This window comes from Ambystoma mexicanum, chromosome 1p (assembly GCF_040938575.1).
Source record: "Ambystoma mexicanum isolate Mex_15411 chromosome 1p, UKY_AmexF1_1, whole genome shotgun sequence".
NCBI lineage: Eukaryota > Metazoa > Chordata > Amphibia > Caudata > Ambystomatidae > Ambystoma > Ambystoma mexicanum.
The window spans coordinates 1,089,581,307-1,089,606,704 of NC_090921.1; positions in this window are offsets into that span (position 1 = coordinate 1,089,581,307).

The following is a 25,398-nucleotide window of genomic DNA, read 5'->3' on the forward strand; positions in this document are numbered from 1 at the left end:
AAGGCCCACTAGATGCACAGTAAGTCAGATGTACTTTAGCTCAGAGGAGGGAAGGGTTAAGGCCCACTAGATGCACAGTCAGTCAGATGTAATTTAGCTCAGAGGAGGGAAGGGTTAAGGCCCCCTAGGTGCACAGTAGGTCAGATGTACTTTAGCTCAGAGGAGGGAAGGGTTAAGGCCCACTAGTTGCACAGTAAGTCAGATGTACTTTAGCTCCGAGGAGGGTAGGTTTAAGGCCCACTAGGTGCACAGTAGGTCAGGTGTACTTTAGCTCAGAGGAGGGAAGGGGTAAGGCCCACTACATGCACAGTAAGTCAGATTTACCTTAGCTCAGAGGACGGATGGGTTAAGGCCCACTAGGTGCACAGTAGGTCAGATGTACTTTAGCTCAGAGGAGGGAAGGGTTAAAGCCCACTAGATGCACAGTAAGTCAGATGTAGTTTAGCTCAGAGGAGGGACGGGTTAAGGCCCATTAGATGCACAGTAAGTAAGATGTACTTTAGCTCAGAGGAGGGAAGGTTTAAGGACCACTAGGTGCACAGTAGGTCAGATGTAGTTTAGCTCAGAGAAGGGACGGGTTAAGGCCCACTAGATGCACAGTAAGTCCGATGTACTTTAGCTCAGAGGAAGGAAGGGCTAAGGCCCACTAGGTGCACAGTAGGTCAGATGTACTTTAGCTCAGAGGAGGGAAGGTGTAAGGCCCACTAGGTGCACAGTAGGTCAGAGGTACTTTAGCTCAGAGGAGGGAAGGGTTAAGGCCCACTAGGTGCACAGTAAGTCAGATGTACTCTAGCTCAGAGGAGGAAAAGTGTAGCTTAGAGGAGGGAAGGGTTAAGGCCCACTAGGTGCACAGTAGGTCAGGTGTACTTTAGCTCAGAGGAGGGAAGGGATAAGACCCACTCCACTAGGTCCACAGTAAGGCAGATGTACTTTAGCTCCGAGGAGGGAAGGGTTAAGGACCACTAGGTGCACAGTAGGTCAGATGCACTTTAGCTCAGAGGAGGGAAGGGTTAAGGCCCACTCGATGCACAGTAAGTCAGATGTACTCTAGCTCAGAGGAGGAAAAGTGTAGCTTAGAGGAGGGAAGGGTTAAGGCCCACTAGGTGCACAGTAGGTCAGGTGTACTTTAGCTCAGAGGAGGGAAGGGATAAGACCCACTCCACTAGGTCCACAGTAAGGCAGATGTACTTTAGCTCCGAGGAGGGAAGGGTTAAGGACCACTAGGTGCACAGTAGGTCAGATGTACTTTAGCTCAGAGGAGGGAAGGGTTAAGGCCCACTCGATGCACAGTAAGTCAGATGTACTTTAGCTCTGAGGAGGTTAGGTTTAAGGCCCACTAGGTGCACAGTAGGTCAGGTGTACTTTAGCTCAGAGGAGGGAAGGGTTAAGGCCCACTAGATGCACAGTAAGCCAGATTTACCTTAGCTCAGAGGAGGGTAGGTTTAAGGCCCACTAGGTGCACAGTAGGTCAGATGTACTTTAGCTCAGAGGAGGGAAGGGTGAAAGCCCACTAGATGCACAGTAAGTCAGATGTAGTTTAGCTCAGAGGAGGGAAGGGTTAAGGCCCACTAGGTGCACAGTAGGTCAGGTGTACTTTAGCTGCTCAGAGGAGGGAAGGTTTAAGGCCCACTAGGTGCACAGTAGGTCAGAGGTACTTTAGCTCAGAGGAGGGAAGTGTTAAGGCCCACTAGGTGCACAGTAAGTCAGATGTACTCTAGCTCAGAGGAGGAAAAGTTTAGCTCAGAGGAGGGAAGGGTTAAGGCCCACTAGATGCACAGTAAGTCAGATGTACTTTAGCTCAGAGGAGGGAAGGGTTAAGGCCCACTAGATGCACAGTCAGTCAGATGTAATTTAGCTCAGAGGAGGAAGGTTTAAGGCCCACTGGATGCACAGTAAGTCAGATGTACTTTAACCCAGGGGAGGGAAGGGTTAGGGCCCACTAGGTGCACAGTAGGTCAGGTGTACTTTAGCTCAGAGGAGGGAAGGGTTAAGGCCCACTAGATGCACAGTAAGTCAGATGTACTTTAGCTCTGAGGAGGGAAGGGTGCACAGTAGGTCAGATGTACTTTAGCTCAGAGGAGGGAAGGGTTAAGGCCCACTAGGTGCACAGTCGGACAGGTGTACTTTAGCTCAGAGTAGAGATGGGATAAGACCTACTAGGTGCACAGTAGGTCAGATGTACTTTAGCCCAGAGGAGGGAAGGGTTAAGGCACACTAGATGCACAGTAAGTCAGATGTACTTTAGCCCAGAGGAGGGAAGGGTTAAGGCCCACTAGGTGCACAGTAGGTCAGGTGTACTTTAGCTCAGAGGAGGGACGGGTTAAGCCCATTAGATGCACAGTAAGTCAGATGTACTTTAGCTCAGGGGGTGGAAGGGTTAAGGCCCACTAGGTGCAAAGTAGGTCAGGTGTACTTTAGCTCAGAGGAGGGACGGGTTAAGGCCCATTAGATGCACAGTAAGTCAGATGTACTTTAGCTCAGAGGAGGGAAGGTTTAAGGCCCACTAGGTGCACAGTAGGTCAGAGGTACTTTAGCTCAGAGGAGGGAAGGGTTAAGGCCTGGTAGGTGCACAGTAAATCAGATGTACTCTAGCTCAGAGGGGGGAAAGTTTAGCTCAGAGGAGGGAAGGGTTAAGGCCCACTAGATGCACAGTAAGTCAGATGTACTTTAGCTCAGAGGAGGGAAGGGTTAAGGCCCACTAGATGCACAGTCAGTCAGATGTAATTTAGCTCAGAGGAGGGAAGGGCTAAGGCCCCCTAGGTGCACAGTAGGTCAGATGTACTTTAGCTCAGAGGAGGGAAGGGTTAAGGCCCACTAGATGCACAGTAAGTCAGATGTACTTTAGCTCCGAGGAGGGTAGGTTTAAGGTCCACTAGGTGCACAGTAGGTCAGGTGTACTTTAGCTCAGAGGAGGGAAGGGTTAAGGCCCACTACATGCACAGTAAGTCAGATTTACCTTAGCTCAGAGGAGGGATGGGTTAAGGCCCACTAGGTGCACAGTAGGTCAGATGTACTTTAGCTCAGAGGAGGGAAGGGTTAAAGCCCACTAGATGCACAGTAAGTTAGATGTAGTTTAGCTCAGAGGAGGGACGGGTCAGGGCCCATTAGATGCACTGTAAGTAAGATGTACTTAAGCTCAGAGGAGGGAAGGTTTGAGGCCCACTAGGTGCACAGTAGGTAAGATGTAGTTTAGCTCAGAGAAGTGACGGGTTAAGGCCCACTGGATGCACAGTAAGTCCGATGTACTTTAGCTCAGAGGAAGGAAGGGCTAAGGCCCACTAGGTGCACAGTAGGTCAGTTGTACTTTAGCTCAGAGGAGGGAAGGTGTAAGGCCCACTAGGTGCACAGTAGGTCAGAGGTACTTTGGCTCAGAGGAGGGAAGGGTTAAGGCCCACTAGATGCACAGTAAGTCAGATGTACTCTAGCTCAGAGGAGGAAATGTGTAGCTTAGAGGAGGGAAGGGTTAAGTCCCACTAGGTGCACAGTAGGACAGGTGTACTTTAGCTCAACGGGTGGGAAGGGATAAGACCCACTAGGTCCACAGTAAGGCAGATGTACTTTAGCTCCAAGGAGGGAAGAGTTAAGGCCCACTAGGTGCACAGTAGGTCAGATGTACTTTAGCTCAGAGGAGGGAAGGGTTAAGGCCCACTCGATACACAGTAGGTCAGATGTACTTTAGCTCCGAGGAGGTTAGGTTTAAGGCCCGCTAGGTGCACAGTAGGTCAGGTGTACTTTATCTCAGAGGAAGGAAGGGTTAAGGCCCACTAGATGCACAGTAAGCCAGTTTTACCTTAGCTCAGAGGAGGGTAGGTTTAAGGCCCACTAGGTGCACAGTAGGTCAGATTTACTTTAGCTCAGAAGAGGGAAGGGTGAAAGCCCACTAGATGTACAGTAAGTCCGATGTAGTTTATCTCAGAGGAGGGAAGGGTTAAGGCCCACTAGGTGCACAATAGGTCAGGTGTACTTTAGCTCAGAGGAGGGAAGGTTTAAGGCCCACTAGGTGCACAGTAGGTCAGAGGTACTTTAGCTCAGAGGAGGGAAGGGTTAAGGCCCACTAGGTGCACAGTAAGTCAGATGTACTCTAGCTCAGAGGAGGAAAAGTTTAGCTCAGAGGAGGGAAGGGTTAAGGCCTACTAGATGCACAGTAAGTCAGATGTACTTTAGCTCAGAGGAGGGAAGGGTTTAGGCCCACTAGATGCACAGTCAGTCAGATGTAATTTAGCTCAGAGGAGGGAAGGGTTAAGGCCCCTAGGTGCACAGTAGGTCAGACGTACTTTAGCTCAGAGGAGGGAAGCGTTAAGGCCCACTAGGTGCACAGTAGGTCAGGTGTACTTAAGCTCAGAGGAGGGAAGGGTTAAGGCCCACTAGAAGCACAGTAAGTCAGATGTACTTTAGCTCTGAGGAGGGAAGGGTTAAGGCCCACTAGATGCACAGTAGGTCAGATGTACTTTAGCTCAGAGGAGGGAAGGGTTAAGGCACACTAGATGCACAGTAAGTCAGATGTACTTTAGTTCAGAGGAGGGAAGGGTTAAGGCCCACTAGGTGCACAGTAGGTCAGGTGTACTTTAGCTCAGAGGAGGGAAGGGTTAAGGCCCACTAGGTGCACAGTAGGTCAGGTGTACTTTAGTTCAAAGGAGGGAAGGGTTAAGGCCCACTAGATGCACAGTAAGTCAGATGTACTTTAGCTCCGAGGAGGGAAGGGTTAAGGCCCACTAGGTGCAGTGTAGGTCAGATGTACTTTAGCTCAGAGGAGGGAAGGGTTAAGGCACACTAGATGCACAGTAACACAGATGTACTTTAGCATAGAGGAGGGAAGGGTTAAGGCCCACTAGGTGCACAGTAGGTCAGGTGTGCTTTAGCTCAGAGGAGGGACGGGTTAAGGCCCATTAGATGCACAGTAAGTAAAATGTACTTTAGCTCAGAGGAGGGAAGGTTTAAGGCCCACTAGGTGCACACTGGTCAGATGTAGTTTAGCTCAGAGAAGGGACGGGTTAAGGCCCACTAGATGCACAGTAAGTCTGATGTACTTTAGCTCAGAGGAGGGAAGGGCTAAAGCCCACTAGGTGCACAGTAGGTCAGATGTACTTTAACTCAAAGGAGGGAAGGTTTAAGGCCCACTAGGTGCACAGTATGTCAGAGGTACTTTAGCTCAGAGGAGGGAAGGGTTAAGGCCCACTAGGTGCACAGTAGATCAGGTGTACTTAAGCTCAGAGGAGGGACGGGTTAAGGCCCACTAGATGCACAGTAGGTCAGGTGTACTTTAGCTCAGAGGAGGGACGGGTTAAGGCCCATTAGATGCACAGTAAGTAAAATGTACTTTAGCTCTGAGGAGGTTAGGTTTAAGGCCCACTAGGTGCACAGTAGGTCAGGTGTACTTTAGCTCAGAGGAGGGAAGGGTTAAGGCCCACTAGATGCACAGTAAGCCAGATTTACCTTAGCTCAGAGGAGGGTAGGTTTAAGGCCCACTAGGTGCACAGTATGTCAGATGTACTTTAGCTCAGAGGAGGGAAGGGTGAAAGCCCACTAGATGCACAGTAAGTCAGATGTAGTTTAGCTCAGAGGAGGGAAGGTTTAAGGCCCACTAGGTGCACAGTAGGTCAGAGGTACTTTAGCTCAGAGGAGGGAAGGGTTAAGGCCCACTAGGTGCACAGTAAGTCAGATGTACTCTAGCTCAGAGGAGGAAAAGTTTAGCTCAGAGGAGGGAAGGGTTAAGGCCCACTAGATGCACAGTAAGTCAGATGCACTTTAGCTCAGAGGAGGGAAGGGTAAGGCCCACTAGATGCACAGTCAGTTAGATGTAATTTAGCTCAGAGGAGGAAGGTTTAAGGCCCACTGGATGCACAGTAAGTCAGATGTACTTTAACCCAGGGGAGGGAAGGGTTAAGGCCCACTAGGTGCACAGTAGGTCAGGTGTACTTTAGCTCAGAGGAGGGAAGGGTTAAGGCCCACTAGATGCACAGTAAGTCAGATGTACTTTAGCTCTGAGGAGGGAAGGGTGCACAGTAGGTCAGATGTACTTTAGCTCAGAGGAGGGAAGGGTTAAGGCACACTAGATGCACAGTAAGTCAGATGTACTTTAGCTCAGAGGAGGGAAGGGTTAAGGCCCACTAGGTGCACAGTAGGTCAGAGGTACTTTAGCTCAGAGGAGGGACGGGTTAAGGCCCATTAGATGCACAGTACGTCAGATGTACTTTAGCTCAGAGGAGGGAAGGTTTAAGGCCCACTAGGTGCACAGTCAGTCAGATGTAATTTAGCTCAGAGGAGGGAAGGGCTAAGGCCCCCTAGGTGCACAGTAGGTCAGATGTACTTTAGCTCAGAGGAGGGAAGGGTTAAGGCCCACTAGGTGCACAGTCAGTCAGATGTAATTTAGCTCAGAGGAGGGAAGGGCTAAGGCCCCCTAGGTGCACAGTAGGTCAGATGTAATTTAGCTCAGAGGAGGGAAGGGCTAAGGCCCCCTAGGTGCACAGTAGGTCAGATGTACTTTAGCTCAGAGGAGGGAAGGGTTAAGGCCTGGTAGGTGCACAGTAAATCAGATGTACTCTAGCTCAGAGGGGGGAAAGTTTAGCTCAGAGGAGGGAAGGGTTAAGGCCCACTAGATGCACAGTAAGTCAGATGTACTTTAGCTCAGAGGAGGGAAGGGTTAAGGCCCACTAGATGCACAGTCAGTCAGATGTAATTTAGCTCAGAGGAGGGAAGGGCTAAGGCCCCCTAGGTGCACAGTAGGTCAGATGTACTTTAGCTCAGAGGAGGGAAGGGTTAAGGCCCACTAGATGCACAGTAAGTCAGATGTACTTTAGCTCCGAGGAGGGTAGGTTTAAGGTCCACTAGGTGCACAGTAGGTCAGGTGTACTTTAGCTCAGAGGAGGGAAGGGTTAAGGCCCACTACATGCACAGTAAGTCAGATTTACCTTAGCTCAGAGGAGGGATGGGTTAAGGCCCACTAGGTGCACAGTAGGTCAGATGTACTTTAGCTCAGAGGAGGGAAGGGTTAAAGCCCACTAGATGCACAGTAAGTTAGATGTAGTTTAGCTCAGAGGAGGGACGGGTCAGGGCCCATTAGATGCACTGTAAGTAAGATGTACTTAAGCTCAGAGGAGGGAAGGTTTGAGGCCCACTAGGTGCACAGTAGGTAAGATGTAGTTTAGCTCAGAGAAGTGACGGGTTAAGGCCCACTGGATGCACAGTAAGTCCGATGTACTTTAGCTCAGAGGAAGGAAGGGCTAAGGCCCACTAGGTGCACAGTAGGTCAGTTGTACTTTAGCTCAGAGGAGGGAAGGTGTAAGGCCCACTAGGTGCACAGTAGGTCAGAGGTACTTTGGCTCAGAGGAGGGAAGGGTTAAGGCCCACTAGATGCACAGTAAGTCAGATGTACTCTAGCTCAGAGGAGGAAATGTGTAGCTTAGAGGAGGGAAGGGTTAAGTCCCACTAGGTGCACAGTAGGTCAGGTGTACTTTAGCTCAACGGGTGGGAAGGGATAAGACCCACTAGGTCCACAGTAAGGCAGATGTACTTTAGCTCCAAGGAGGGAAGAGTTAAGGCCCACTAGGTGCACAGTAGGTCAGATGTACTTTAGCTCAGAGGAGGGAAGGGTTAAGGCCCACTCGATACACAGTAGGTCAGATGTACTTTAGCTCCGAGGAGGTTAGGTTTAAGGCCCGCTAGGTGCACAGTAGGTCAGGTGTACTTTATCTCAGTGGAAGGAAGGGTTAAGGCCCACTAGATGCACAGTAAGCCAGTTTTACCTTAGCTCAGAGGAGGGTAGGTTTAAGGCCCACTAGGTGCACAGTAGGTCAGATTTACTTTAGCTCAGAAGAGGGAAGGGTGAAAGCCCACTAGATGTACAGTAAGTCCGATGTAGTTTATCTCAGAGGAGGGAAGGGTTAAGGCCCACTAGGTGCACAATAGGTCAGGTGTACTTTAGCTCAGAGGAGGGAAGGTTTAAGGCCCACTAGGTGCACAGTAGGTCAGAGGTACTTTAGCTCAGAGGAGGGAAGGGTTAAGGCCCACTAGGTGCACAGTAAGTCAGATGTACTCTAGCTCAGAGGAGGAAAAGTTTAGCTCAGAGGAGGGAAGGGTTAAGGCCTACTAGATGCACAGTAAGTCAGATGTACTTTAGCTCAGAGGAGGGAAGGGTTTAGGCCCACTAGATGCACAGTCAGTCAGATGTAATTTAGCTCAGAGGAGGGAAGGGTTAAGGCCCCTAGGTGCACAGTAGGTCAGACGTACTTTAGCTCAGAGGAGGGAAGCGTTAAGGCCCACTAGGTGCACAGTAGGTCAGGTGTACTTAAGCTCAGAGGAGGGAAGGGTTAAGGCCCACTAGAAGCACAGTAAGTCAGATGTACTTTAGCTCTGAGGAGGGAAGGGTTAAGGCCCACTAGGTGCACAGTAGGTCAGATGTACTTTAGCTCAGAGGAGGGAAGGGTTAAGGCACACTAGATGCACAGTAAGTCAGATGTACTTTAGTTCAGAGGAGGGAAGGGTTAAGGCCCACTAGGTGCACAGTAGGTCAGGTGTACTTTAGCTCAGAGGAGGGAAGGGTTAAGGCCCACTAGGTGCACAGTAGGTCAGGTGTACTTTAGTTCAAAGGAGGGAAGGGTTAAGGCCCACTAGATGCACAGTAAGTCAGATGTACTTTAGCTCCGAGGAGGGAAGGGTTAAGGCCCACTAGGTGCAGTGTAGGTCAGATGTACTTTAGCTCAGAGGAGGGAAGGGTTAAGGCACACTAGATGCACAGTAACACAGATGTACTTTAGCATAGAGGAGGGAAGGGTTAAGGCCCACTAGGTGCACAGTAGGTCAGGTGTGCTTTAGCTCAGAGGAGGGACGGGTTAAGGCCCATTAGATGCACAGTAAGTAAAATGTACTTTAGCTCAGAGGAGGGAAGGTTTAAGGCCCACTAGGTGCACACTGGTCAGATGTAGTTTAGCTCAGAGAAGGGACGGGTTAAGGCCCACTAGATGCACAGTAAGTCTGATGTACTTTAGCTCAGAGGAGGGAAGGGCTAAAGCCCACTAGGTGCACAGTAGGTCAGATGTACTTTAACTCAAAGGAGGGAAGGTTTAAGGCCCACTAGGTGCACAGTATGTCAGAGGTACTTTAGCTCAGAGGAGGGAAGGGTTAAGGCCCACTAGGTGCACAGTAGATCAGGTGTACTTAAGCTCAGAGGAGGGACGGGTTAAGGCCCACTAGATGCACAGTAGGTCAGGTGTACTTTAGCTCAGAGGAGGGACGGGTTAAGGCCCATTAGATGCACAGTAAGTAAAATGTACTTTAGCTCTGAGGAGGTTAGGTTTAAGGCCCACTAGGTGCACAGTAGGTCAGGTGTACTTTAGCTCAGAGGAGGGAAGGGTTAAGGCCCACTAGATGCACAGTAAGCCAGATTTACCTTAGCTCAGAGGAGGGTAGGTTTAAGGCCCACTAGGTGCACAGTATGTCAGATGTACTTTAGCTCAGAGGAGGGAAGGGTGAAAGCCCACTAGATGCACAGTAAGTCAGATGTAGTTTAGCTCAGAGGAGGGAAGGTTTAAGGCCCACTAGGTGCACAGTAGGTCAGAGGTACTTTAGCTCAGAGGAGGGAAGGGTTAAGGCCCACTAGGTGCACAGTAAGTCAGATGTACTCTAGCTCAGAGGAGGAAAAGTTTAGCTCAGAGGAGGGAAGGGTTAAGGCCCACTAGATGCACAGTAAGTCAGATGCACTTTAGCTCAGAGGAGGGAAGGGTAAGGCCCACTAGATGCACAGTCAGTTAGATGTAATTTAGCTCAGAGGAGGAAGGTTTAAGGCCCACTGGATGCACAGTAAGTCAGATGTACTTTAACCCAGGGGAGGGAAGGGTTAAGGCCCACTAGGTGCACAGTAGGTCAGGTGTACTTTAGCTCAGAGGAGGGAAGGGTTAAGGCCCACTAGATGCACAGTAAGTCAGATGTACTTTAGCTCTGAGGAGGGAAGGGTGCACAGTAGGTCAGATGTACTTTAGCTCAGAGGAGGGAAGGGTTAAGGCACACTAGATGCACAGTAAGTCAGATGTACTTTAGCTCAGAGGAGGGAAGGGTTAAGGCCCACTAGGTGCACAGTCGGACAGGTGTACTTTAGCTCAGAGTAGAGATGGGATAAGACCCACTAGGTGCACAGTAGGTCAGATGTACTTTAGCCCAGAGGAGGGAAGGGTTAAGGCACACTAGATACACAGTAAGTCAGATGTACTTTAGCCCAGAGGAGGGAAGGGTTAAGGCCCACTAGGTGCACAGTAGGTCAGGTGTACTTTAGCTCAGAGGAGGGACGGGTTAAGCCCATTAGATGCACAGTAAGTCAGATGTACTTTAGCTCAGGGGGTGGAAGGGTTAAGGCCCACTAGGTGCAAAGTAGGTCAGGTGTACTTTAGCTCAGAGGAGGGACGGGTTAAGGCCCATTAGATGCACAGTAAGTCAGATGTACTTTAGCTCAGAGGAGGGAAGGTTTAAGGCCCACTAGGTGCACAGTAGGTCAGAGGTACTTTAGCTCAGAGGAGGGAAGGGTTAAGGCCTGGTAGGTGCACAGTAAATCAGATGTACTCTAGCTCAGAGGGGGAAAAATTTAGCTCAGATGAGGGAAGGGTTAAGGCCCACTAGATGCACAGTAAGTCAGATGTACTTTAGCTCAGAGGAGGGAATGGTTAAGGCCCACTAGATGCACAGTCAGTCAGATGTAATTTAGCTCAGAGGAGGGAAGGGCTAAGGCCCCCTAGGTGCACAGTAGGTCAGATGTACTTTAGCTCAGAGGAGGGAAGGGTTAAGGCCCACTAGATGCACAGTAAGTCAGATGTACTTTAGCTCCGAGGAGGGTAGATTTAAGGTCCACTAGGTGCACAGTAGGTCAGGTGTACTTTAGCTCAGAGGAGGGAAGGGTTAAGGCCCACTACATGCACAGTAATTCAGATTTACCTTAGCTCAGAGGAGGGAAGGGCTAAGGCCCCCTAGGTGCACAGTAGGTCAGATGTACTTTAGCTCAGAGGAGGGAAGGGTTAAGGCCCACTAGATGCACAGTAAGTCAGATGTACTTTAGCTCCGAGGAGGGTAGGTTTAAGGTCCACTAGGTGCACAGTAGGTCAGGTGTAAGGCAAACTACATGCACAGTAAGTCAGATTTACCTTAGCTCAGAGGAGGGAAGGGTTAAGGCCCACTACATGCACAGTAAGTCAGATTTACCTTAGCTCAGAGGAGGGAAGGGTTAAAGCCCACTAGATGCACAGTAAGTCAGATGTAGTTTAGCTCAGAGGAGGGACGGGTCAGGGCCCATTAGATGCACAGTAAGTAAGATGTACTTAAGCTCAGAGGAGGGAAGGTTTGAGGCCCACTAGGTGCACAGTAGGTAAGATGTAGTTTAGCTCAGAGAAGGGACGGGTTAAGGCCCACTAGATGCACAGTAAGTCCGATGTACTTTAGCTCAGAGGAAGGAAGGGCTAAGGCCCACTAGGTGCACAGTAGGTCAGATGTACTTTAGCTCAGAGGAGGGAAGGTGTAAGGCCCACTAGGTGCACAGTAGGTCAGAGGTACTTTGGCTCAGAGGAGGGAAGGGTTAAGGCCCACTAGATGCACAGTAAGTCAGATGTACTCTAGCTCAGAGGAGGAAAAGTGTAGCTTAGAGGAGGGAAGGGTTAAGTCCCACTAGGTGCACAGTAGGTCAGGTGTACTTTAGCTCAACGGAGGGAAGGGATAAGACCCACTAGGTCCACAGTAAGGCAGATGTACTTTAGCTCCGAGGAGGGAAGGGTTAAGGCCCACTAGGTGCACAGTAGGTCAGATGTACTTTAGCTCAGAGGAGGGAAGGGTTAAGGCCCACTCGATACACAGTAAGTCAGATGTACTTTAGCTCCGAGGAGGTTAGGTTTAAGGCCCACTAGGTGCACAGTAGGTCAGGTGTACTTTATCTCAGAGGAGGGAAGGGTTAAGGCCCACTAGATGCACAGTAAGCCAGTTTTACCTTAGCTCAGAGGAGGGTAGGTTTAAGGCCCACTAGGTGCACAGTAGGTCAGATTTACTTTAGCTCAGAGTAGGGAAGGGTGAAAGCCCACTAGATGCACAGTAAGTCAGATGTAGTTTAGCTCAGAGGAGGGAGGGGTTAAGGCCCACTAGGTGCACAATAGGTCAGGTGTACTTTAGCTCAGAGGAGGGAAGGTTTAAGGCCCACTAGGTGCACAGTAGGTCAGAGGTACTTTAGCTCAGAGGAGGGAAGGGTTAAGGCCCACTAGGTGCACAGTAAGTCAGATGTACTCTAGCTCAGAGGAGGAAACGTTTAGCTCAGAGGAGGGAAGGGTTAAGGCCTACTAGATGCACAGTAAGTCAGATGTACTTTAGCTCAGAGGAGGGAAGGGTTTAGGCCCACTAGATGCACAGTCAGTCAGATGTAATTTAGCTCAGAGGAGGGAAGGGCTAAGGCCCCTAGGTGCACAGTAGGTCAGATGTACTTTAGCTCAGAGGAGGGAAGCGTTAAGGCCCACTAGGTGCACAGTAGGTCAGGTGTACTTAAGCTCAGAGGAGGGAAGGGTTAAGGCCCACTAGAAGCACAGTAAGTCAGATGTGCTTTAGCTCTGAGGAGGGAAGGGTTAAGGCCCACTAGGTGCACAGTAGGTCAGATGTACTTTAGCTCAGAGGAGGGAAGGGTTAAGGCACACTAGATGCACAGTAACGCAGATGTACTTTAGCACAGAGGAGGGAAGGGTTAAGGCCCACTAGGTGCACAGTAGATCAGGTGTACTTAAGCTCAGAGGAGGGACGGGTTAAGGCCAACTAGATGCACAGTAGATCAGGTGTACTTAAGCTCAGAGGAGGGACGGGTTAAGGCCAACTAGATGCACAGTAGGTCAGGTGTGCTTTAGCTCAGAGGAGGGAAGGTTTAAGGCCCACTAGGTGCACACTGGTCAGATGTAGTTTAGCTCAGAGAAGGGACGGGTTAAGGCCCACTAGATGCACAGTAAGTTTGATGTACTTTAGCTCAGAGGAGGGAAGGGCTAAAGCCCACTAGGTGCACAGTAGGTCAGATGTACTTTAACTCAAAGGAGGGAAGGTTTAAGGCCCACTAGGTGCACAGTATATCAGAGGTACTTTAGCTCAGAGGAGGGAAGGGTTAAGGCCCACTAGGTGCACAGTAGATCAGGTGTACTTAAGCTCAGAGGAGGGACGGGTTAAGGCCCACTAGATGCACAGTAGGTCAGGTGTACTTTAGCTCAGAGGAGGGACGGGTTAAGGCCCATTAGATGCACAGTAATTAAAATGTACTTTAGCTCAGAGGAGGGAAGGTTTAAGGCCCACTAGGTGCACACTGGTCAGATGTAGTTTAGCTCAGAGAAGGGACGGGTTAAGGCCCACTAGATGCACAGTAAGTCTGATGTACTTTAGCTCAGAGGAGGGAAGGGCTAAAGCCCACTAGGTGCACAGTAGGTCAGATGTACTTTAGCTCAAAGGAGGGAAGGTTTAAGGCCCACTAGGTGCACAGTATGTCAGAGGTACTTTAGCTCAGAGGAGGGAAGGGTTAAGGCCCACTAGGTGCACAGTAAGTCAGATGTACTCTAGCTCAGAGGAGGAAAAGTTTAGCTCAGAGGAGGGAAGGGTTAAGGCCCACTAGATGCACAGTAAGTCAGATGTACTTTAGCTCAGAGGAGGGAAGGGTTAAGGCCCACTAGATGCACAGTCAGTCAGATGTAATTTAGCTCAGAGGAGGGAAGGGTTAAGGCCCACTAGGTGCAAAGTAGGTCAGGTGTACTTTAGCTCAGAGGAGGGACGGGTTAAGGCCCATTAGATGCACAGTAAGTCAGATGTACTTTAGCTCAGAGGAGGGAAGGTTTAAGGCCCACTAGGTGCACAGTAGGTCAGATGTAGTTTAGCTCAGAGAAGGGATGGGTTAAGGCCCACTAGATGCACAGTAAGTCCGATGTACTTTAGCTCAGAGGAGGGAAGGCTAAGGCCCACTAGGTGCACAGTAGGTCAGGTGTACTTTAGCTCAGAGGAGGGAAGGTTTAAGGCCCACTAGGTGCACAGTAGGTCAGAGGTACTTTAGCTCAGAGGAGGGAAGGGTTAAGGCCCGGTTGGTGCACAGTAAATCAGATGTACTCTAGCTCAGAGGGGGAAAAGTTTAGCTCAGAGGAGGGAAGGGTTAAGGCCCACTAGATGCACAGAAAGTCAGATGTACTTTAGCTCAGAGGAGGGAAGGGTTAAGGCCCACTAGATGCACAGTCAGTCAGATGTAATTTAGCTCAGAGGAGGGAAGGGCTAAGGCCCCCTAGGTGCACAGTAGGTCAGATGTACTTTAGCTCAGAGGAGGGAAGGGTTAAGGCCCACTAGATGCACAGTAAGTCAGATGTACTTTAGCTCCGAGGAGGGTAGGTTTAAGGTCCACTAGGTGCACAGTAGGTCAGGTGTACTTTAGCTCAGAGGAGGGAAGGGTTAAGGCCCACTACATGCACAGTAAGTCAGATTTACCTTAGCTCAGAGGAGGGATGGGTTAAGGCCCACTAGGTGCACAGTAGGTCAGATGTACTTTAGCTCAGAGGTGGGAAGGGTTAAAGCCCACTAGATGCACAGTTAGTCAGATGTAGTTTAGCTCAGAGGAGGGACGGGTCAGGGCCCATTAGATGCACAGTAAGTAAGATGTACTTAAGCTCAGAGGAGGGAAGGTTTGAGGCCCACTAGGTGCACACTGGTCAGATGTAGTTTAGCTCAGAGAACGGACGGGTTAAGGCCCACTAGATGCACAGTAAGTCCGATGTACTTTAGCTCAGAGGAAGGAAGGGCTAAGGCCCACTAGGTTCACAGTAGGTCAGATGTACTTTAGCTCAGAGGAGGGAAGGTGTAAGGCCCACTAGGTGCACAGTAGGTCAGAGGTACTTTGGCTCAGAGGAGGGAAGGGTTAAGGCCCACTAGATGCACAGTAAGTCGGATGTACTCTAGCTCAGAGGAGGAAAAGTGTAGCTTAGAGGAGGGAAGGGTTAAGTCCCACTAGGTGCACAGTAGGTCAGGTGTACTTTAGCTCAACGGAGGGAAGGGATAAGACCCACTAGGTCCACAGTAAGGCAGATGTACTTTAGCTCCAAGGAGAGAAGGGTTAAGGCCCACTAGGTGCACAGTAGGTCATATGTACTTTAGCTCAGAGGAGGGTAGGGTTAAGGCCCACTCGATACACAGTAAGTCAGATGTACTTTAGCTCTGCGGAGGTTAGGTTTAAGGCCCACTAGGTGCACAGTAGGTCAGGTGTACTTTATCTCAGAGGAGGGAAGGGTTAAGGCCCACTAGATGCGCAGTAAGCCAATTTTACCTTAGCTCCGAGGAGGGTAGGTTTAAGGCCCACTAGGTGCACAGTAGGTCAGATTTACTTTAGCTCAGAGTAGGGAAGGGTGAAAGCCCACTAGATGCACAGTAAGTCAGATGTAGTTTAGCTCAGAGGAGGGAAGGGTTAAGGCCCACTAGGTGCACAATAGGCCAGGTGTACTTTAGCTCAGAGGAGGGAAGGTTTAAGGCCCACTAGGTGCACAGTAGGTCAGAGGTACTTTAGCTCAGAGGAGGGAAGGGTTAAGGCCCACTAGGTGCACAGTAAGTCAGATGTACTTTAGCTCCGAGGAGGGAAGGGTTAAGGCCCACTAGGTGCACAGTAGGTCAGATGTACTTTAGCTCAGAGGAGGGAAGGGTTAAGGCACACTAGATGCACAGTAAGTCAGATGTACTTTAGTTCAGAGGAGGGAAGGGTTAAGGCCCACTAGGCGCACAGTAGGTCAGGTGTACTTTAGCTCAGAGGAGGGAAGGGTTAAGGCCCACTAGGTGCACAGTAGGTCAGGTGTACTTTAGTTCAAAGGAGGGAAGGGTTAAGGCCCACTAGATGCACAGTAAGTCAGATGTACTTTAGCTCCGAGGAGGGAAGGGTTAAGGCCCACTAGGTGCACAGTAGGTCAGATGTACTTTAGCTCAGAGGAGGGAAGGGTTAAGGCACACTAGATGCACAGTAAGTCAGATGTACTTTAGTTCAGAGGAGGGAAGGGTTAAGGCCCACTAGGTGCACAGTAGGTCAGATGTACTTTAGCTCAGAGGAAGGAAGGGTTAAGGCACACTAGATGCACAGTAACGCAGATGTACTTTAGCACAGAGGAGTGAAGGGTTAAGGCCCACTAGGTGCACAGTAGATCAGGTGTACTTAAGCTCAGAGGAGGGACGGGTTAAGGCCCACTAGATGCACAGTAGGTCAGGTGTGCTTTAGCTCAGAGGAGGGACGGGTTAAGGCCCATTAGATGCACAGTAAGTAAAATGTACTTTAGCTCAGAGGAGGGAAGGTTTAAGGCCCACTAGGTGCACACTGGTCAGATGTAGTTTAGCTCAGAGAAGGGACGGGTTAAGGCCCACTAGATGCACAGTAAGTCCGATGTACTTTAGCTCAGAGGAGAGAAGGGCTAAAGCCCACTAGGTGCACAGTAGGTCAGATGTACTTTAGCTCAAAGGAGGGAAGGTTTAAGGCCCACTAGGTGCACAGTATGTCAGAGGTACTTTAGCTCAGAGGAGGGAAGGGTTAAGGCCCACTAGGTGCACAGTAGATCAGGTGTACTTAAGCTCAGAGGAGGGACGGGTTAAGGCCCACTAGATGCACAGTAGGTCAGGTGTACTTTAGCTCAGAGGAGGGACGGGTTAAGGCCCATTAGATGCACAGTAAGTAAAATGTACTTTAGCTCAGAGGAGGGAAGGTTTAAGGCCCACGAGGTGCACACTAGTCAGATGTAGTTTAGCTCAGAGAAGGGACGGGTTAAGGCCCACTAGGTGCACAGTAAGTCAGATGTACTCTAGCTCAGAGGAGGAAAAGTTTAGCTCAGAGGTGGGAAGGGTTAAGGCCCACTAGATGCACAGTAAGTACTTTACTTTAGCTCAGAGGAGGGAAGGGTTAAGGCCCACTAGATGCACAGTAAGTCAGATGTACTTTAGCTCAGAGGAGGGAAGGGTTAAGGCCTGGTAGGTGCACAGTAAATCAGATGTACTCTAGCTCAGAGGGGGAAAAGTTTAGCTCAGAGGAGGGAAGGGTTAAGGCCCACTAGATGCACAGTAAGTCAGATGTACTTTAGCTCAGAGGAGGGAAGGGTTAAGGCCCACTAGATGCACAGTCAGTCAGATGTAATTTAGCTCAGAGGAGGGAAGGGCTAAGGCCCCCTAGGTGCACAGTAGGTCAGATGTACTTTAGCTCAGAGGAGGGAAGGGTTAAGGCCCACTAGATGCACAGTAAGTCAGATGTACTTTAGCTCCGAGGAGGGTAGGTTTAAGGTCCACTAGGTGCACAGTAGGTCAGGTGTACTTTAGCTCAGAGGAGGGAAGGGTTAAGGCCCACTACATGCACAGTAATTCAGATTTACCTTAGCTCAGAGGAGGGAAGGGCTAAGGCCCCCTAGGTGCACAGTCGGTCAGATGTACTTTAGCTCAGAGGAGGGAAGGGTTAAGGCCCACTAGATGCACAGTAAGTCAGATGTACTTTAGGTCCGAGGAGGGTAGGTTTAAGGTCCACTAGGTGCACAGTAGGTCAGGTGTAAGGCCCACTACATGCACAGTAAGTCAGATTTACCTTAGCTCAGAGGAGGGAAGGGTTAAGGCCCACTACATGCACAGTAAGTCAGATTTACCTTAGCTCAGAGGAGGGAAGGGTTAAAGCCCACTAGATGCACAGTAAGTCAGATGTAGTTTAGCTCAGAGGAGGGACGGGTCAGGGCCCATTAGATGCACAGTAAGTAAGATGTACTTAAGCTCAGAGGAGGGAAGGTTTGAGGCCCACTAGGTGCACAGTAGGTAAGATGTAGTTTAGCTCAGAGAAGGGACGGGTTAAGGCCCACTAGATGCACAGTAAGTCCGATGTACTTTAGCTCAGAGGAAGGAAGGGCTAAGGCCCACTAGGTGCACAGTAGGTCAGATGTACTGTAGCTCAGAGGAGGGAAGGGTTAAGGCCCCCTAGGTGCACAGTAGGTCAGGTGTACTTTAGCTCAGAGGAGGGAAGGGTTAAGGCCCACTAGGTGCACAGTAGGTCAGATGTACTTTAGCTCAGAGGAAGGAAGGGTTAAGGCACACTAGATGCACAGTAACGCAGATGTACTTTAGCACAGAGGAGTGAAGGGTTAAGGCCCACTAGGTGCACAGTAGATCAGGTGTACTTAAGCTCAGAGGAGGGACGTGTTAAGGCCCACTAGATGCACAGTAGGTCAGGTGTGCTTTAGCTCAGAGGAGGGACGGGTTAAGGCCCATTAGATGCACAGTAAGTAAAATGTACTTTAGCTCAGAGGAGGGAAGGTTTAAGGCCCACTAGGTGCACACTGGTCAGATGTAGTTTAGCTCAGAGAAGGGACGGGTTAAGGCCCACTAGATGCACAGTAAGTCCGGTGTACTTTAGCTCAGAGGAGAGAAGGGCTAAAGCCCACTAGGTGCACAGTAGGTCAGATGTACTTTAGCTCAAAGGAGGGAAGGTTTAAGGCCCACTAGGTGCACAGTATGTCAGAGGTACTTTAGCTCAGAGGAGGGAAGGGTTAAGGCCCACTAGGTGCACAGTAGATCAGGTGTACTTAAGCTCAGAGGAGGGACGAGTTAAGGCCCACTAGATGCACAGTAGGTCAGGTGTACTTTAGCTCAGAGGAGGGACGGGTTAAGGCCCATTAGATGCACAGTAAGTAAAATGTACTTTAGCTCAGAGGAGGGAAGGTTTAAGGCCCACGAGGTGCACACTAGTCAGATGTAGTTTAGCTCAGAGAAGGGACGGGTTAAGGCCCACTAGGTGCACAGTAAGTCAGATGTACTCTAGCTCAGAGGAGGAAAAGTTTAGCTCAGAGGAGGGAAGGGTTAAGGCCCACTAGATGCACAGTAAGTCAGATGTACTTTAGCTCAGAGGAGGGAAGGGTTAAGGCCCACTAGATGCACAGTAAGTCAGATGTACTTTAGCTCAGAGGAGGGAAGGGTTAAGGCCTGGTAGGTGCACAGTAAATCAGATGTACTCTAGCTCAGAGGGGGAAAAGTTTAGCTCAGAGGAGGGAAGGGTTAAGGCCCACTAGATGCACAGTAAGTCAGATGTACTTTAGCTCAGAGGAGGGAAGGGTTAAGGCCCACTAGATGCACAGTCAGCCAGATGTAATTTAGCTCAGAGGAGGGAAGGGTTAAGGCCCCCTAGGTGCACAGTAGGTCAGATGTACTTTAGCTCAGAGGAGGGAAGGGTTAAGGCCCACTAGATGCACAGTAAGTCAGATGTACTTTAGCTCCGAGGAGGGTAGGTTTAAGGTCCACTAGGTGCACAGTAGGTCAGGTGTACTTTAGCTCAGAGGAGGGAAGGGTTAAGGCCCACTACATGCACAGTAATTCAGATTTACCTTAGCTCAGAGGAGGGAAGGGCTAAGGCCCCCTAGGTGCACAGTAGGTCAGATGTACTTTAGCTCAGAGGAGGGAAGGGTTAAGGCCCACTAGATGCACAGTAAGTCAGATGTACTTTAGGTCCGAGGAGGGTAGGTTTAAGGTCCACTAGGTGCACAGTAGGTCAGGTGTAAGGCCCACTACATGCACAGTAAGTCAGATTTACCTTAGCTCAGAGGAGGGAAGGGTTAAGGCCCACTACATGCACAGTAAGTCAGATTTACCTTAGCTCAGAGCAGGGAAGGTTTAAAGCCCACTAGATGCACAGTAAGTCAGATGTAGTTTAGCTCATAGGAAGGACGGGTCAGGGCCCATTAGATGCACAGTAAGTAAGATGTACTTAAGCTCAGAGGAGGGAAGGTTTGAGGCCCACTAGGTGCACAGTAGGTAAGATGTAGTTTAGCTCAGAGAAGTGACGGGTTAAGGCCCACTAGATGCACAGTAAGTCCGATGTACTTTAGCTCAGAGGAAGGAAGGGCTAAGGCCCACTAGGTGCACAGTAGGTCAGATGTACTGTAGCTCAGAGGAGGGAAGGTGTAAGGCCCACTAGGTGCACAGTAGGTCAGAGGTACTTTGGCTCAGAGGAGGGAAGGGTTAAGGCCCACTAGATGCACAGTAAGTCAGATGTACTCTAGCTCAGAGGAGGAAAAGTGTAGCTTAGAGGAGGGAAGGGTTAAGTCCCACTAGGTGCACAGTAGGTCAGGTGTACTTTAGCTCAACGGAGGGAAGGGATAAGACCCACTAGGTCCACAGTAAGGCAGATGTACTTTAGCTCCGAGGAGGGAAGGGTTAAGGCCCACTAGGTGCACAGTAGGTCAGATGTACTTTAGCTCAGAGGAGGGAAGGGTTAAGGCCCACTCGATACACAGTAAGTCAGATGTACTTTAGCTCCGAGGAGGTTAGGTTTAAGGCCCACTAGATGCACAGTAGGTCAGGTGTACTTTAGCTCAGAGGAGGGACGGGTTAAGGCCCATTAGATGCACAGTAAGTAAAATGTACTTTAGCTCTGAGGAGGTTAGGTTTAAGGCCCACTAGGTGCACAGTAGGTCAGGTGTACTTTAGCTCAGAGGAGGGAAGGGTTAAGGCCCACTAGATGCACAGTAAGCCAGATTTACCTTAGCTCAGAGGAGGGTAGGTTTAAGGCCCACTAGGTGCACAGTATGTCAGATGTACTTTAGCTCAGAGGAGGGAAGGGTGAAAGCCCACTAGATGCACAGTAAGTCAGATGTAGTTTAGCTCAGAGGAGGGAAGGTTTAAGGCCCACTAGGTGCACAGTAGGTCAGAGGTACTTTAGCTCAGAGGAGGGAAGGGTTAAGGCCCACTAGGTGCACAGTAAGTCAGATGTACTCTAGCTCAGAGGAGGAAAAGTTTAGCTCAGAGGAGGGAAGGGTTAAGGCCCACTAGATGCACAGTAAGTCAGATGCACTTTAGCTCAGAGGAGGGAAGGGTAAGGCCCACTAGATGCACAGTCAGTTAGATGTAATTTAGCTCAGAGGAGGAAGGTTTAAGGCCCACTGGATGCACAGTAAGTCAGATGTACTTTAACCCAGGGGAGGGAAGGGTTAAGGCCCACTAGGTGCACAGTAGGTCAGGTGTACTTTAGCTCAGAGGAGGGAAGGGTTAAGGCCCACTAGATGCACAGTAAGTCAGATGTACTTTAGCTCTGAGGAGGGAAGGGTGCACAGTAGGTCAGATGTACTTTAGCTCAGAGGAGGGAAGGGTTAAGGCACACTAGATGCACAGTAAGTCAGATGTACTTTAGCTCAGAGGAGGGAAGGGTTAAGGCCCACTAGGTGCACAGTAGGTCAGAGGTACTTTAGCTCAGAGGAGGGACGGGTTAAGGCCCATTAGATGCACAGTACGTCAGATGTACTTTAGCTCAGAGGAGGGAAGGTTTAAGGCCCACTAGGTGCACAGTCAGTCAGATGTAATTTAGCTCAGAGGAGGGAAGGGCTAAGGCCCCCTAGGTGCACAGTAGGTCAGATGTACTTTAGCTCAGAGGAGGGAAGGGTTAAGGCCCACTAGGTGCACAGTCAGTCAGATGTAATTTAGCTCAGAGGAGGGAAGGGCTAAGGCCCCCTAGGTGCACAGTAGGTCAGATGTAATTTAGCTCAGAGGAGGGAAGGGCTAAGGCCCCCTAGGTGCACAGTAGGTCAGATGTACTTTAGCTCAGAGGAGGGAAGGGTTAAGGCCTGGTAGGTGCACAGTAAATCAGATGTACTCTAGCTCAGAGGGGGGAAAGTTTAGCTCAGAGGAGGGAAGGGTTAAGGCCCACTAGATGCACAGTAAGTCAGATGTACTTTAGCTCAGAGGAGGGAAGGGTTAAGGCCCACTAGATGCACAGTCAGTCAGATGTAATTTAGCTCAGAGGAGGGAAGGGCTAAGGCCCCCTAGGTGCACAGTAGGTCAGATGTACTTTAGCTCAGAGGAGGGAAGGGTTAAGGCCCACTAGATGCACAGTAAGTCAGATGTACTTTAGCTCCGAGGAGGGTAGGTTTAAGGTCCACTAGGTGCACAGTAGGTCAGGTGTACTTTAGCTCAGAGGAGGGAAGGGTTAAGGCCCACTACATGCACAGTAAGTCAGATTTACCTTAGCTCAGAGGAGGGATGGGTTAAGGCCCACTAGGTGCACAGTAGGTCAGATGTACTTTAGCTCAGAGGAGGGAAGGGTTAAAGCCCACTAGATGCACAGTAAGTTAGATGTAGTTTAGCTCAGAGGAGGGACGGGTCAGGGCCCATTAGATGCACTGTAAGTAAGATGTACTTAAGCTCAGAGGAGGGAAGGTTTGAGGCCCACTAGGTGCACAGTAGGTAAGATGTAGTTTAGCTCAGAGAAGTGACGGGTTAAGGCCCACTGGATGCACAGTAAGTCCGATGTACTTTAGCTCAGAGGAAGGAAGGGCTAAGGCCCACTAGGTGCACAGTAGGTCAGTTGTACTTTAGCTCAGAGGAGGGAAGGTGTAAGGCCCACTAGGTGCACAGTAGGTCAGAGGTACTTTGGCTCAGAGGAGGGAAGGGTTAAGGCCCACTAGATGCACAGTAAGTCAGATGTACTCTAGCTCAGAGGAGGAAATGTGTAGCTTAGAGGAGGGAAGGGTTAAGTCCCACTAGGTGCACAGTAGGTCAGGTGTACTTTAGCTCAACGGGTGGGAAGGGATAAGACCCACTAGGTCCACAGTAAGGCAGATGTACTTTAGCTCCAAGGAGGGAAGAGTTAAGGCCCACTAGGTGCACAGTAGGTCAGATGTACTTTAGCTCAGAGGAGGGAAGGGTTAAGGCCCACTCGATACACAGTAGGTCAGATGTACTTTAGCTCCGAGGAGGTTAGGTTTAAGGCCCGCTAGGTGCACAGTAGGTCAGGTGTACTTTATCTCAGTGGAAGGAAGGGTTAAGGCCCACTAGATGCACAGTAAGCCAGTTTTACCTTAGCTCAGAGGAGGGTAGGTTTAAGGCCCACTAGGTGCACAGTAGGTCAGATTTACTTTAGCTCAGAAGAGGGAAGGGTGAAAGCCCACTAGATGTACAGTAAGTCCGATGTAGTTTATCTCAGAGGAGGGAAGGGTTAAGGCCCACTAGGTGCACAATAGGTCAGGTGTACTTTAGCTCAGAGGAGGGAAGGTTTAAGGCCCACTAGGTGCACAGTAGGTCAGAGGTACTTTAGCTCAGAGGAGGGAAGGGTTAAGGCCCACTAGGTGCACAGTAAGTCAGATGTACTCTAGCTCAGAGGAGGAAAAGTTTAGCTCAGAGGAGGGAAGGGTTAAGGCCTACTAGATGCACAGTAAGTCAGATGTACTTTAGCTCAGAGGAGGGAAGGGTTTAGGCCCACTAGATGCACAGTCAGTCAGATGTAATTTAGCTCAGAGGAGGGAAGGGTTAAGGCCCCTAGGTGCACAGTAGGTCAGACGTACTTTAGCTCAGAGGAGGGAAGGGTTAAGGCACACTAGGTGCACAGTAGGTCAGATGTACTTTAGCTCAGAGGAGGGAAGGGTTAAGGCACACTAGATGCACAGTAAGTCAGATGTACTTTAGTTCAGAGGAGGGAAGGGTTAAGGCCCACTAGGTGCACAGTAGGTCAGATGTACTTTAGCTCAGAGGAGGGAAGGGTTAAGGCACACTAGATGCACAGTAAGTCAGATGTACTTTAGTTCAGAGGAGGGAAGGGTTAAGGCCCACTAGGTGCACAGTAGGTCAGGTGTACTTTAGCTCAGAGGAGGGAAGGGTTAAGGCCCACTAGGTGCACAGTAGGTCAGGTGTACTTTAGTTCAAAGGAGGGAAGGGTTAAGGCCCACTAGATGCACAGTAAGTCAGATGTACTTTAGCTCCGAGGAGGGAAGGGTTAAGGCCCACTAGGTGCAGTGTAGGTCAGATGTACTTTAGCTCAGAGGAGGGAAGGGTTAAGGCACACTAGATGCACAGTAACACAGATGTACTTTAGCATAGAGGAGGGAAGGGTTAAGGCCCACTAGGTGCACAGTAGGTCAGGTGTGCTTTAGCTCAGAGGAGGGACGGGTTAAGGCCCATTAGATGCACAGTAAGTAAAATGTACTTTAGCTCAGAGGAGGGAAGGTTTAAGGCCCACTAGGTGCACACTGGTCAGATGTAGTTTAGCTCAGAGAAGGGACGGGTTAAGGCCCACTAGATGCACAGTAAGTCTGATGTACTTTAGCTCAGAGGAGGGAAGGGCTAAAGCCCACTAGGTGCACAGTAGGTCAGATGTACTTTAACTCAAAGGAGGGAAGGTTTAAGGCCCACTAGGTGCACAGTATGTCAGAGGTACTTTAGCTCAGAGGAGGGAAGGGTTAAGGCCCACTAGGTGCACAGTAGATCAGGTGTACTTAAGCTCAGAGGAGGGACGGGTTAAGGCCCACTAGATGCACAGTAGGTCAGGTGTACTTTAGCTCAGAGGAGGGACGGGTTAAGGCCCATTAGATGCACAGTAAGTAAAATGTACTTTAGCTCTGAGGAGGTTAGGTTTAAGGCCCACTAGGTGCACAGTAGGTCAGGTGTACTTTAGCTCAGAGGAGGGAAGGGTTAAGGCCCACTAGATGCACAGTAAGCCAGATTTACCTTAGCTCAGAGGAGGGTAGGTTTAAGGCCCACTAGGTGCACAGTATGTCAGATGTACTTTAGCTCAGAGGAGGGAAGGGTGAAAGCCCACTAGATGCACAGTAAGTCAGATGTAGTTTAGCTCAGAGGAGGGAAGGTTTAAGGCCCACTAGGTGCACAGTAGGTCAGAGGTACTTTAGCTCAGAGGAGGGAAGGGTTAAGGCCCACTAGGTGCACAGTAAGTCAGATGTACTCTAGCTCAGAGGAGGAAAAGTTTAGCTCAGAGGAGGGAAGGGTTAAGGCCCACTAGATGCACAGTAAGTCAGATGCACTTTAGCTCAGAGGAGGGAAGGGTAAGGCCCACTAGATGCACAGTCAGTTAGATGTAATTTAGCTCAGAGGAGGAAGGTTTAAGGCCCACTGGATGCACAGTAAGTCAGATGTACTTTAACCCAGGGGAGGGAAGGGTTAAGGCCCACTAGGTGCACAGTAGGTCAGGTGTACTTTAGCTCAGAGGAGGGAAGGGTTAAGGCCCACTAGATGCACAGTAAGTCAGATGTACTTTAGCTCTGAGGAGGGAAGGGTGCACAGTAGGTCAGATGTACTTTAGCTCAGAGGAGGGAAGGGTTAAGGCACACTAGATGCACAGTAAGTCAGATGTACTTTAGCTCAGAGGAGGGAAGGGTTAAGGCCCACTAGGTGCACAGTCGGACAGGTGTACTTTAGCTCAGAGTAGAGATGGGATAAGACCCACTAGGTGCACAGTAGGTCAGATGTACTTTAGCCCAGAGGAGGGAAGGGTTAAGGCACACTAGATACACAGTAAGTCAGATGTACTTTAGCCCAGAGGAGGGAAGGGTTAAGGCCCACTAGGTGCACAGTAGGTCAGGTGTACTTTAGCTCAGAGGAGGGACGGGTTAAGCCCATTAGATGCACAGTAAGTCAGATGTACTTTAGCTCAGGGGGTGGAAGGGT